Below are 13,803 nucleotides of genomic sequence, written 5' to 3'. Positions count from 1 at the left end.
GAAGATCCCGGCCAGATGAAGCCATCAGGACTACATCATCTGCAAAAAGCAGAGACCTAATCCCGTGGCCACCAAACCGGAACCCCTCAACGCCTTGGCTGCGCCTAGAAATTCTGTCCATAAAAGTTATGAACAGAATCGGTGACAAAGGACAGCCTTGGCGGAGTCCAACCTTCACTGGAAACGTGTCCGACTTACTGCCAGCAATGCGGACCAAGCTCTGACACTGATCATACAGAGAGCGGACTGCCACAATAAGACATTCCGATACCCCATACTCTCTGAGCACTCCCCACAGGACTTCCCGAGGGACACGGTCGAATGCCTTCTCCAAGTCCACAAAGCACATGTAGACTGGTTGGGCAAACTCCCATGCACCCTCAAGAACCCTGCCGAGAGTATAGAGCTGGTCCACAGTTCCACGACCAGGACGAAAACCACACTGTTCCTCCTGAATCCGAGGTTCGACTATCCGGCGAAGCCTCCTCTCCAGTACACCTGAATAAACCTTACCGGGAAGGCTGAGGAGTGTGATCCCACGATAGTTGGAACACACCCTCCGGTCCCCCTTCTTAAAGAGAGGGACCACCACCCCGGTCTGCCAATCCAGAGGTACCGCCCCCGATGTCCACGCGATGCTGCAGAGTCTTGTCAACCAAGACAGCCCCACAGCATCCAGAGCCTTAAGGAACTCCGGGCGGATCTCATCCACCCCCGGGGCCTTGCCGCCAAGGAGCTTTTTAACTACCTCAGCGACCTCAGCCCCAGAAATAGGAGAGTCCACTACAGATTCCCCAGGCACCGCTTCCTCAAAGAAAGACGTGTTGGTGGGATTGAGGAGGTCTTCGAAGTATTCCCTCCACCGATCCACAACATCCGCAGTCGAAGTCAGCAGAACACCATCCGCACCATACACGGTGTTGATAGTGCACTGCTTCCCCTTCCTGAGGCGCCGTATGGTGGTCCAGAATCGCTTCGAAGCCGTCCGGAAGTCGTTTTCCATGGCTTCCCCGAACTCTTCCCATGTCCGAGTTTTTGCCTCCGCGACCGCTAAAGCTGCACACCGCTTGGCCCGTCGGTACCCGTCCACTGCCTCCGGAGTCCTATGAGCCAAAAGAACCCGATAGGACTCCTTCTTCAGCTTGACGGCATCCCTCACTGCTGGTGTCCACCAACGGGTTCTGGGATTACCGCCACGACAGGCACCAACAACCTTGCGGCCACAGCTCCAATCAGCCGCCTCGACAATAGAGGTTCGGAACATGGTCCACTCGGACTCAATGTCCCGCACCTCCCTCGTGACATGTTCAAAGTTCTCCCGGAGGTGTGAATTGAAACTCTCTCTGACAGGAGACTCTACCAGACGTTCCCAGCAGACCCTCACAATGCGTTTGGGCCTGCCAGGTCGGTCCGGCATCCTCCCCCACCATCGCAGCCAACTCACCACCAGGTGGTGATCGGTAGAAAGCTCCGCCCCTCTCTTCACCCGAGTGTCCAAAACATAAGGCCGCAAATCCGATGACACAACTACAAAGTCGATCATGGAACTGCGGCCTAGGGTGTCCTGGTGCCAAGTGCACATATGGACACCCTTGTGTTTGAACATGGTGTTTGTTATCGACAAACTGTGACGAGCACAAAAGTCCAATAACAAAACACCACTCGGGTTTAGATCCGGGCGACCATTCTTCCCAATCACGCCTCTCCAGGTTTCACTGTCGTTGCCAACATGAGCGTTGAAGTCTCCCAGTAGGACAAGGGAATCACCCGGAGGAGCACTTTCCAGTACTCCCTCGAGTGTACCCAAAAAGGGTGGGTATTCTGAACTGCTGTTTGGTGCGTAAGCACAAACAACAGTCAGGACCCGTCCCCCCACCCGAAGGCGAAGGGAAGCTACCCTCTCGTCCACTGGGTTGAACTCAAACGTACAGGCTTTGAGCCGGGGGGCAACCAGAATTGCCACCCCAGCCCGTCGCCTCTCACTGCCGGCAACGCCAGAGTGGAAGAGGGTCCAGTCCCTCTCGAGAGAACTGGTTCCAGAGCCCTTGCTGTGCGTCGAGGTGAGTCCGACTATATCCAGCCGGAACTTCTCTACCTCGCGCACTAGCTCAGGCTCCTTCCCCCCCAGTGAGGTGACGTTCCACGTCCCAAGAGCTAGCTTCTGTAGCCGAGGATCGGACCGCCAAGTGCCCTGCCTTCGGCTGCCGCCCAGCTCACAATGCACCCGACCTCTATGGCCCCTCCTATGAGTGGTGAGCCCATTTGAGGGATGACCCACGTTGCCTCTTCGGGCTGTGCCCGGCCGGGCCCCATGGGAACAGGCCCGACCACCAGGCGCTCGCCATCGTGCCCCAACTCCGGGCCTGGCTCCAGAGCGGGGCCCCGGTGACCCACGTCCGGGCGAGGGAAATCTGGGTTCATTTCGTTGTAATTCCATAGAAGTCTTTGAGCTGCTCTTTGTCTGATCACTCACCTAGGACCTGTTTGTCTTGGGAGACCCTACCAGGGGGCATGAAAACCCCCAGACAACATAGCTCCTAGGATCATTGGGACACGCAAACTCCTCTACCACGGTAAGGTAGCAGCTCAGAGAGGAGGCCACCCATTCATTCATTTTTCCATAATTCTGTTCATCCATTAGTGTATCCATCCATCCAATCATTAATTTATCCATCCATTCTATAGAGCTGTAATAGACGACGATAATAATAATAATGATGTTATTATAATAATAATAATAACATTAATAATAATAATGACAACAGTATAATAATGATAATGTCAATGCAGTCAGTCATACTTCTATTTATTATCCGGTGGGCAAGCCATTTGGAAAATGTAGTAAGCTAAGTTATACCTTCCATTAAATGCAGCTTAACTACAAAACCCAAAACCAGTGATGTTGGCACATTGTGTATCCATCCATCCATTTTCTACCGCTTATTCCCTTTTGGGGTTGCGGGGGGCTCTGGCGCCTATCTCAGCTAATACAATGATTTGCAAATCCTTTTCAACTTATATTCAATTGAATATAAGTGATGGCGTGGCGCAGTGGTGGAGTGGCCGTGCGCAACCGGAGGGTCCCTGGTTCAATCCCCACCTAGTACCAACCTCGTCACGTCCGTTGTGTCCTGAGCAAGACACTTCACCCTTGCTCCTGATGTGTGCTGGTTAGCGCCTTGCATGGCAGCTCCCTCTATCAGTGTGTGAATGTGTGTGTGAATGGGTAAATGTGGAAGTAGTGTCAAAGCGCTTTGAGTACCTTGAAGGTAGAAAAGCGCAATACAAGTACAACCCATTTATCATTTAATAGACTGCAAAGACAAGATACTTAACGTTCAAACTGGAAAACATTATGCCTGCAACATGTCTCAAAAAAGCTGGCACAAATCAATCAATGTTTATTTATATAGTCCTAAATCACAAGTGTCTCAAAGGGCTGCACAAACCACAATGACATCCTCGGTAGAGTCCACATAAGGGCAAGGAAAAACTCACTCCAGTGGGACGTCGACAATGATCCCCTGCCAGGGGACCGAAAGCAATGGATGTCGAGCGGATCTGACATGATACTGTGAAAGTCCAATCCATAATGGATCTAACATAACCGTGAGAATCCAGACCAAAGTGGATCCAATATAGTGTCGAGAGTCCCGTCCAAAGTGGAGCCAGCAGGAAACCATTCCAAGCGGAGGCGGATCAGCAGCGCAGAGATGTCCCCAACTAACTCTGGACAGCCAGTACTTCATCCATGGCCACCGGGCCGGACCAGACCCCCTCCACAAGGGAAGGGGGGACATAGGAGAAAAAGAAAAGAAACAGCAGATCAACTGGTCTAAAAGGGGGGTCTATTTAAAGGCTAGAGTATACAAATGAGTTTTAAGATGAGACTTAAATGCTTCTACTGAGGTAGCATCTCGAACTGTTACCGGGAGGGCATTCCAGAGTACTGGAGCCCGAACAGAAAACGCTCTATAGCCCGCAGACTTTTTTTGGGTTGTGGAATTCACTAATAAGCCGGTGTCCTTTGATCACAGATTTCTTGCCGGGACATATGGTACAATACAATCGGCAAGATAGGCTGGAGCTAGACCGTGAAGTATTTTATACGTAGGTAGTATTTTATACGTAAGTAGTAAAACCTTAAAGTCACATCTTAAGTGAACAGAAAGGAAAATAATTCCACCTGGAAAGCTTTTAAAACTGGTCTCCTCAGTTCCCAACGAGTGTTGTTAAAAAGGAAAGGCCATGTAACAAAGTGGTAAAAATGCCCCCGTGCCATTGAATTCTAAGTTAATGATTATTTACCAAAAAAACAAAAACAAAAGATTCTCAGTTGGAACATTAAATATCTTGTCTTTGCAGTCTGTTCAATTGAATATAAGTTGAAAAGGATTTGAAATAATTGTATTCTGTTTTTATTTACGAATTACACAACTTGTCAACTTCACTGGTTTTGGGTTTTGTATATTCTCTGTCTAATCATTCCTGAAATGTAGTGAACTGCTGTTTGCTATCTAGTACTTAGCTTGCTCGTATGACGAGTGATTTTACAAACCTCGTTTCCATATGAGTTGGGAAATTGTGTTAGATGTAAATTTCAACGGAATACAATTATTTGCAAATCATTTTCAACCCATATTCAGTTGAATATGCTACAAAGACAAGATATTTGATATTCAAACTGATAAACATTTTTTTTTTGGGCAAATAATCATTAACTTTAGAACTTGATGCCAGCAACATGTGACAAATAAGTTGGGAAAGGTGGCAATAAATGCTGATAAAGTTGAGGAATGCTCATTAAACACTTATTTGGAACATCCCACAGGTGTGCAGGCTAATTGGGAACAGGTGGGTGCCATGATTGGGTATAAAAACAGATTCCATGGATGGAGCGAGGGTCACCACTTTGTAAGCAAGTTGTCGAACAGTTTTAGAACAACATTTCTCAACGAGCTATTGCAAGTAATTTAGGGATAATACAATCTACAGTCTGTAAAATCATCAAAAAGTTCAGAGAACCTGGAGAAATCACTGCACGTAAGCGATGATATTACAAACTTTTGATCCCTCATGCGGTAACTACATGAAAAACCTATATCAGTGTATAAAGGGTATCACCACATGGGCTCAGGAACACTTCATAAAACCACTGTCAGTAACTACAGTTGGTCGCTACATCTGTAAGTGCAAGTTAAACCTCTACTATGCAAAGCCAAACCCATTTATCAACAATATCCTGAAACGCCCCCGGCTTGGCTGGGCCCGAGCTCACCTAAGATGGACTGATGCAAAGTGGAAAGGTGTTCTGTGGTCTGACGAGTCCACATTTCAAATTATATTTGGAAACAGAGGATGTGGTGTCCTCCAGAACAAAGAGTAAAATAACCGTTCGGATTGTTATAGGCGCAAAGTTCGAAAGCCAGCATCTGTGATGGTATGGGGGTGTATTAGTGCCCAAGGCATGGGTGACTTACACTTCTGTGACGGCACCATTAATGCTGAAAGGTCCATACAGGTTTTGGAGCAACATATGTTGTCATCCAAGCAACGTTATCATGGACGCCCCTGTTTATTTCAGCAAGACAAGTGATACAACAGTGTGGCTTCGTAAAAAAAGAGTGCGGGTACTTTCTGGCCCGCCTGCAGTCCAGATATGTCTCCTGTCGAAAATGTGTGGCGCATTATGAAGCGTAAAATACGACAGCGAAGACCCCGGACTGTTAAACGACTGAAGCTCTACATAAAACAAGAATGGGAAAGTGTTCCACTTTCAAAGCTTCAACAATTAGTTTCCTCAGTTCCCAAACGTTTATTGAGTGTTGTTAAAAGAAAAGGTGGTGTAACACAGTGGTGAACATGCCTTTTCCCAACTACTTTGGCACGTGTTGCAGCCATGAAATTCTAAGTTAATTATTATTTTCAAAAAAATATATAAAGTTTATGAGTTTGAACATCAAATAGATTGTCTTTGTAGTGCATTCAACTGAATATGGGCTGAAAATTATTCGCAAATCATTGTGTTCCGTTTATATTTACATCTAACACAATTTCCCAACCCATATGGAAACAGGGTTTGTGGATGAAAGACATTCAAAACAAGGCATTATTTATGTGGCGTGTCAGTCATTAATTACTATGAAAATCAATTATGCTTCTAATTACTTCCATTGATTTATGTGCTTTCTACTCAGCCTTCTTCTCATAACTCTTGATTTTGAATACACTTGGTTTCAAGGGGTATACACCCCTCGGCACTCAGTCACTTTCCTTAGCCTTAGGCTTAATTCAAATCCCCCCTCCTTAAACCTGCCCATCTTCTACTTGACCCTCTCCCTTGACTCTGGTGCAGTCCTGGGCAATTATTTTGACTTAGGGGGGCCAAATTTAGAGAAAAAAAAATGCGTCGGGGGGCCGGTATATTTATTTTAGGAACACTTATGTAAAACCTCACAATAGGGGCGGTATGGCGTAGTAGGTAGAGCGGCCATGCCAGAAACCTGAGGGTTGCAGGTTCGCTCCCCGCCTCTTGACATACAAATCACTGCCGTTGTGTCCTTGGGCAAGACACTTCACACTAGCCCCCGGTGCCGCTCACACTGGTGAATGAATGATGAATGAATAATAGGTGGTGGTCAGAGGTACATATTGGTAGCCTCGCTTCCGTCAGTCTACCCCAGGGCAGCTGTGGCTACAAATGTAGCTTACCACCACCAGTTGTGAATGAATGATGGGTTCCCACTTCTCTGTGAGCGCTTTGAGTATCTGGCATTGGCATGAAGCAAACAATCGCACAACACGAGCAGCTTGAACCAAGCATGAAAACTGTGGCATTAAAGGAGCAATATCGCAAGACCGACTGACTGGCAAAGGTGGTTTAAATAGTCTCTTGATTAGAGCTAGGTGAGCGTCCGAACACCAGCGCCAGGTGAAAATCACATGCCACCATGGCAACCAAAACAAACAAGAGTGCACCAAAAAAACACACATCAGCCATCAGAGTCAGGTGTGTAGTTCACACACCTACTCTCAATCCCGACATCTGCTGCTGGAGCATAAAAGGGGAGAGGGAGGAACAATCGTGGCAGAAGTAGAAGGAGAGAGACAAACAACCAGACGGAAGACCAGACGAGCGAATAGACAAGCGAGAACCCCAGAGAGCCACGGAGCGACAAAGACCAGCACAGGAAGTCAGACGACTGAAAAGGAGACCGGCGCGAGCAGAGAAGAAGGCACTGAAATAGCGAGCGACTGACTGCGAGCGACTTTCTGTTTGCAAAAATAAAAAGTCAAACTTTTCCAAGATGGCGGTGCCCGGACGGGCTGCGACATGGCGGAGCTCCTGCTAAAGATGGAACATTTGGCAGAAATACCGGACAATTCTACAAAATTTATGGCTGGCTCACATCGTGGTCACTCCGTGATCACGTACGACTGCCAGACACTTCTGGATGTGGACATATCGGGCCGTTTTGGACTGATAGACGCGTGCTTGTTCGACGTGCTAACTAGCATGGGAATAATTCGGCGGCTACATCCAGCGGCCTGTGAAGCAGGGGAGTCTAGTAGCAGCGGGGGCCGTCTACGGAGCAGACGCCAGCGGTGTGATCGGAAACGCGGATGTCGAGCGGGGCTAAAAACAAAGCAGAAGGCTAATCCCCACAGAACACCACTTCCCTCCATCCTGCAGCCGCAATTAAATGGAAGATGCGAGACTACTGGTCTGGGTAAGGAGTCAGTTAAATTAGAACAAGTTTTTTCTGCTTTGATTGTTTCAGAGTTGGACATGTGTTCTACCGAGGTGGCTAACTATGATGCGTGCAGTTTATCAAAGCAACAAACAAACAATCGGAAAATCCCCGTTACTGAGGTGGCTAACAATGATGTGTGCAGTTTATCAAAGCAACAATCAAACAACCGGAAAATTCCCGTCGTATCAATTCCTAGATATGGTCGTAATTATACTAAATGCACTGGGCATAATAAACACAACATAATTAATATTGCTACTACGGATAATTTGATCAAAAATTCCCTAAAACAGCCCACTACCTATAATATAGGTTTTTTAAACATAAGATCATTGTCTCCCAAAACGCTGTTAGTTAATGATATTATCAGAGACAACAATCTTAACGTCATCGGTCTCAGCGAAACCTGGCTTAAACCAAACGACTTTTTTGCGCTAAATGAGGCATGTCCTCCTAACTTTACACATGCGCATATTGCCCGTCCGCTTAAAAGGGGTGGGGGGGTCGCACTAATATACAACGAAAACTTTAACCTTAATCCTAACATAAATAATAAATATAAATCGTTTGAGGTGCTTACTATGAAGTCTGTCACACCGCTCCCTCTACACATGGCTGTTATCTACCGCCCCCCAGGGCCCTATTCGGACTTTATCAATGAATTCTCAGAGTTTGTTGCTGATGTAGTGACACACGCCGATAATATAATCATAATGGGGGACTTTAATATCCATATGAATACCCCATCGGACCCACCGTGCATAGCGCTCCAGACTATAATTGATAGCTGTGGTCTCACACAAATAATAAATGAATCCACGAATCGCAACGGTAATACGATAGACCTAGTGCTTGTCAGGGGTATCACCGTTTCCAAAGTTACGATACTCCCGTATACTAAAGTATTGTCCGATCATTACCTTATAAAATTCGAGGTTCAGACGCATGTTCGTCAAACTAATAATAATAATAACTACTATAGCAGCCGCAACATTAATACGGCCACAACGACAACTCTTGCTGACCTACTGCCCTCGGTAATGGCACCATTCCCAAAGTATGTGGGCTCTATTGATAACCTCACTAACAACTTTAACGACGCCCTGCGCGAAACCATTGATAACATAGCACCGCTAAAGTTAAAAAAGGCTCCAAAAAAGCGTACCCCGTGGTTTACAGAAGAAACTAGAGCTCAGAAATTATTATGTAGAAAGCTGGAACGCAAATGGCGCACGACTAAACTTGAGGTGCACCATCAAGCATGGAGTGATGGTTTAATAACTTATAAACGCATGCTTACCTTAGCTAAAGCTAAATATTACTCAAATCTCATCCACCGTAATAAAAACGATCCTAAATTTTTGTTTAGTACGGTAGCATCGCTAACCCAACAAGGGACCCCCTCCAGTAGCTCCACCCACTCAGCTGATGACTTTATGCAATTCTTTAGTAAGAAAATTGAAGTCATTAGAAAGTAGATTAAAGACAATGCGTCCCAGCTACAACGGGGTTCTATTAACACTGACACGATTGTATATACGGCGGATACTGCAATCCAAAATAGTTTCTCTCGTTTTGAAGAAATAACATTAGAGGAATTGTTACAATGTGTAAATGGAATAAAACAAACAACATGTTTACTTGACCCTCTTCCTGGGAAACTGATCAAGGAGCTCTTTGTATTATTAGGTCCACCAGTGCTAAATATTATAAACTTATCACTTTCCTCGGGCACTGTTCCCCTAGCATTCAAAAAAGCGGTTATTCATCCTCTTCTTAAAAGACCTAACCTCGATCCTGACCTCATGGTAAGCTACCGACCGGTGTCTCACCTTCCCTTTATTTCAAAAATCCTCGAAAAAATTGTTGCGGAGCAGTTAAATGAACACTTAGCGTCTAACAATCTATGTGAAACCTTTCAATCCGGTTTCAGGGCAAATCACTCCACGGAGACAGCCCTCGCAAAAATGACTAATGATCTATTGCTAACGAGGGATTCTGATGCGTCATCTATGTTGCTGCTCCTCGATCTTAGCGCTGCTTTCGATACCGTCGATCATAATATTTTATTAGAACGTATCAAAACACGAATTGGTATGTCAGACTTAGCCCTGTCTTGGTTTAACTCTTATCTTACTGATAGGATGCAGTGTGTCTCCCATAACAATGTGACCTCGGACTAGATTAAGGTAACGTGTGGAGTTCCCCAGGGTTCGGTCCTTGGCCCTGCACTCTTCAGCATCTACATGCTGCCACTAGGTGACATCATACGCAAATACGGTGTTAGCTTTCACTGTTATGCTGATGACACCCAACTCTACATGCCCCTAAAGCTGACCAACACGCCGGATTGTAGTCAGCTGGAGGCGTGTCTTAATGAAATTAAACAATGGATGTCCGCTAACTTTTTGCAACTCAACGCCTAAAAAACGGAAATGCTGATTATCGGTCCTGCTAGACACCGAACTCTATTTAATAATACAACTCTAACATTTGACAACCAAAGAATTAAACAAGGCGACACGGTAAAGAATCTGGGTATTATCTTCAACCCAACTCTCTCCTTTGAGGCACACATTAAAAGCGTTACTAAAACTGCCTTCTTTCATCTCCGTAATATCGCTAAAATTCGCTCCATTTTGTCCACTAAAGACGCTGAGATCATTATCCATGCGTTTGTTACGTCTCGCCTCGGCTACTGTAACGTATTATTTTCGGATCTCCCCATGTCTAGCATTAAAAGATTACAGTTGGTACAAAATGCGGCTGCTAGACTTTTGACAAGAACTAGAAAGTTTGATCATATTACGCCTGTACTGGCTCACCTGCACTGGCTTCCTGTGCACTTAAGATGTGACTTTAAGGTTTTACTACTTACGTATAAAATACTACACGGTCTAGCTCCATCCTATCTTGCCGATTGTATTGTACCATATGTCCCGGCAAGAAATCTGTGTTCAAAGGACTCCGGCTTATTAGTGATTCCCAAAGCCCAAAAAAAGTCTGCGGGCTATGCAGCGTTTTCCGTTCGGGCTCCAGTACTCTGGAATGCCCTCCCGGTAACAGTTTTAGATGCCACCTCAGTAGAAGCATTTAAGTCTCACCTTAAAACTCATTTGTATACTCTGGCCTTTAAATAGACTCCCTTTTTAGACCAGTTGATCTGCCGTTTCTTTTCTTTTTCTTCTATATCCCACTCTCCCTTGTGGAGGGGGTCCGGTCCGATCCGGTGGCCATGTACTGCTTGCCTGTGTATCGGCTGGGGACATCTCTGCGCTGCTGATCCGCCTCTGCTTGGGATGGTTTCCTGCTGGCTCCGCTGTGAACGGGACTCTCGCTGCTGTGTTGGATCCGCTTTGGACTGGACTCTCGCGACAGTGTTGGATCCATTATGGATTGAACTTTCACAGTATCATGTTAGACCCGCTCGACATCCATTGCTTTCCTCCTCTCCAAGGTTCTCATAGTCATCATTGTCACCGACGTCCCACTGGGTGTGAGTTTTCCTTGCCCTTATGTGGGCCTACCGAGGATGTCGTAGTGGTTTGTGCAGCCCTTTGAGACACTAGTGATTTAGGGCTATATAAGTAAACATTGATTGATTGATTGAAACTTGTGCAAAGCGATGTCCTCCGCTGATGATCCATGCAACCCACACGATGGCGGCAGGATGCCGTTTACAATGACAAACACATAATCCAGACCACCGAACATGACAATTATATTGTCATGAAATACTTTAAAATATTTTTGGGAAAAACCTCTAAGACACTGACTGACTGCTGGCATATACAAACCCCCTTTCGATATGAGTTGGGAAATTGTGTTAAATAAAAACAGAATACAATGATTTGCAAATCCGTTTCAACCCATATTCAATTGAATGCACCACAAAGACAAGATATTTGATGTTCAAACTCATAAACTTTTTTTTTTTTTTTGCAAATAATAATTAACTTAGAATTTCATGGCCGTAACACGTGCCAAAGTAGTTGGGAAAGGGCATGTTCACCACTGTGTTACATCACCTTTTCTTTTAACAACACTCATTAAATGTTTGGGAACTGAGGAAACTAATTGTTGAAAGTGGAATTCTTTCCCATTCTTGTTTTATGTAGAGCTTCAGTCGTTCAACAGTTCGGGGTCTCCGCTGTCGTATTTTTAGCTTCAAAATGCGCCACACATTTTCGATAGGAGACAGGTCTGGACTGTGGGCGGGCCAGGAAAGTACCAGCACTCTTTTTTTACGAAGCCACGCTGTTGTAACACGTGCTGAATGTGGCTTGGCATTGTCCTGCTGAAATAAGCAGGGGCGTCCATGAAAAAGACGGCGCTTTTGAACTTTGCGTCGATAACAGTCTGGATGGATCGCTTCCCTTTTGGTCCGGATGACACGATGTCGAATATTTCCAAAAAGAACTTGAAATGTGGACTCGTCAGACCACAGAACACTTGTCCACTTTGCATCAGTCCATCTTAGATGATCTCGGGCCCAGAGAAGCCGGCAGCGTTTCTGGATTTTGTTGATAAATGGCTTTCGCTTTGCATAGTAAAGCTTTAACTTGTACGTACAGATGTAGCGACAAACTGTATATAGTGACAGTGGTTTTCTGAAGTGTTCCTTGAGTCCATGTGATGATATCCTTTAGAGATTGATGTTGTTTTTTGATACAGTGCCGTCTGAGGTAATCGAAGGTCACGGTCATTCAATGTTGGTTTCCGGCCATGTGGAGTGATTTCTCCAGATTCTCTGAACCTTTTGATGATATTATGGACCGTAGATGTTGAAATCCTTAAATTTCTTGCAATTGCACTTTGAGAAACGTTGTTCTTAAAACTGTTTGACTATTTGCTCATACAGTTGTGGACAAAGGGGTGGCCCTCGCCCCATCTTTTCTTGTGAAAGACTGAGCCTTTTTTGGGAAGCTGTTTTCATACCCAATCATGGCACCCACCTGTTCCCAATTAGCCTGCACACCTGTGGGATGTTCCAAATAAATGTTTGATGAGCATTCCTCAACTTTATCAGTATTTGTTGCCACCTTTCCCAACTTCTTTGTCACGTGTTGCTGGCATCAAGTTGTAAAGTTAATAATTATTTGCAAAATGTTTATCAGTTTGAACATCAAATATGTTGTCTTTTTAGCATAACCAACTGAATATGGGTTAAAAAATGACTTGCAAATCATTGTATTCCGTTTGTATTTACATCTAACACAATTTCCCAATTCTTATGAAAACGGGGTTTGTACATCATTGATAGTCTTCACAATGTTTAAATGATACAGCGTTTTTGTTGCACAGCAGAGACTGTGATGTTACAGGCGGATTTCCAATGATGGTGACATATTGCAGGAAGCAACATATGACATCTTGGGAGCAAAAAAAAAAAAAAACAACCTTCAAATTAAAAAGTTATGTGGTGGGAGGCCAGACTTTGTCCTGCTTGGCTTTTACTTATCAAGGGCATTGGAGCACAACACCCACGCTCAACATTTCACTCCACCAGAGAAAGAAGCTGCCGGCACTCATTGCCTGCTTGCTTTATCTCGCATTTATTTATTTATATTCTAATACCTTGACGCCTACGCACGTGCACGCCCACGCTGCCCTCTGCTACCTCTTGTTTATTCCTCAATGGTGTTCCTCAACGTACTACAACCCCCGTTTGGTTGCCTGCCAACCAGCAGTTGAAATTGCACATTAGGTACAGCGCATGTCTGGAAGTTGCCATGGAAACAGGGTGAGTCATTCTGCTGCAGTCATCTTAGTCACACTCAAGGTAACTGTACGCTTTCAGCTCTATTGTTTTAGTTACATTAGTAAAGTGTTTCACCTTGCATACCTCATTTTTGCATCCGGCGGATTGGCTTTTGTTCGTCGTGAATGGCGCAAATTGCGAAGGCTCACTTTTAGACTCGCAGGGTGACAAAAGGGCAGAGTGAAGCGTCTTTGAATGCTTATTTATGGATCGGGCTAATCAGTAAACCCGCAGCGAGACCACTCTAAGAAGAAAAGACACCCAACACTGATTTGTTTCCAAGAACAC

The sequence above is a fragment of the Nerophis ophidion genome, linkage group LG26 (assembly GCF_033978795.1).
Source record: "Nerophis ophidion isolate RoL-2023_Sa linkage group LG26, RoL_Noph_v1.0, whole genome shotgun sequence".
NCBI lineage: Eukaryota > Metazoa > Chordata > Actinopteri > Syngnathiformes > Syngnathidae > Nerophis > Nerophis ophidion.
The sequence above is the reverse complement of the archived record's forward strand: the minus strand, read 5'-3'. Positions refer to the sequence as shown.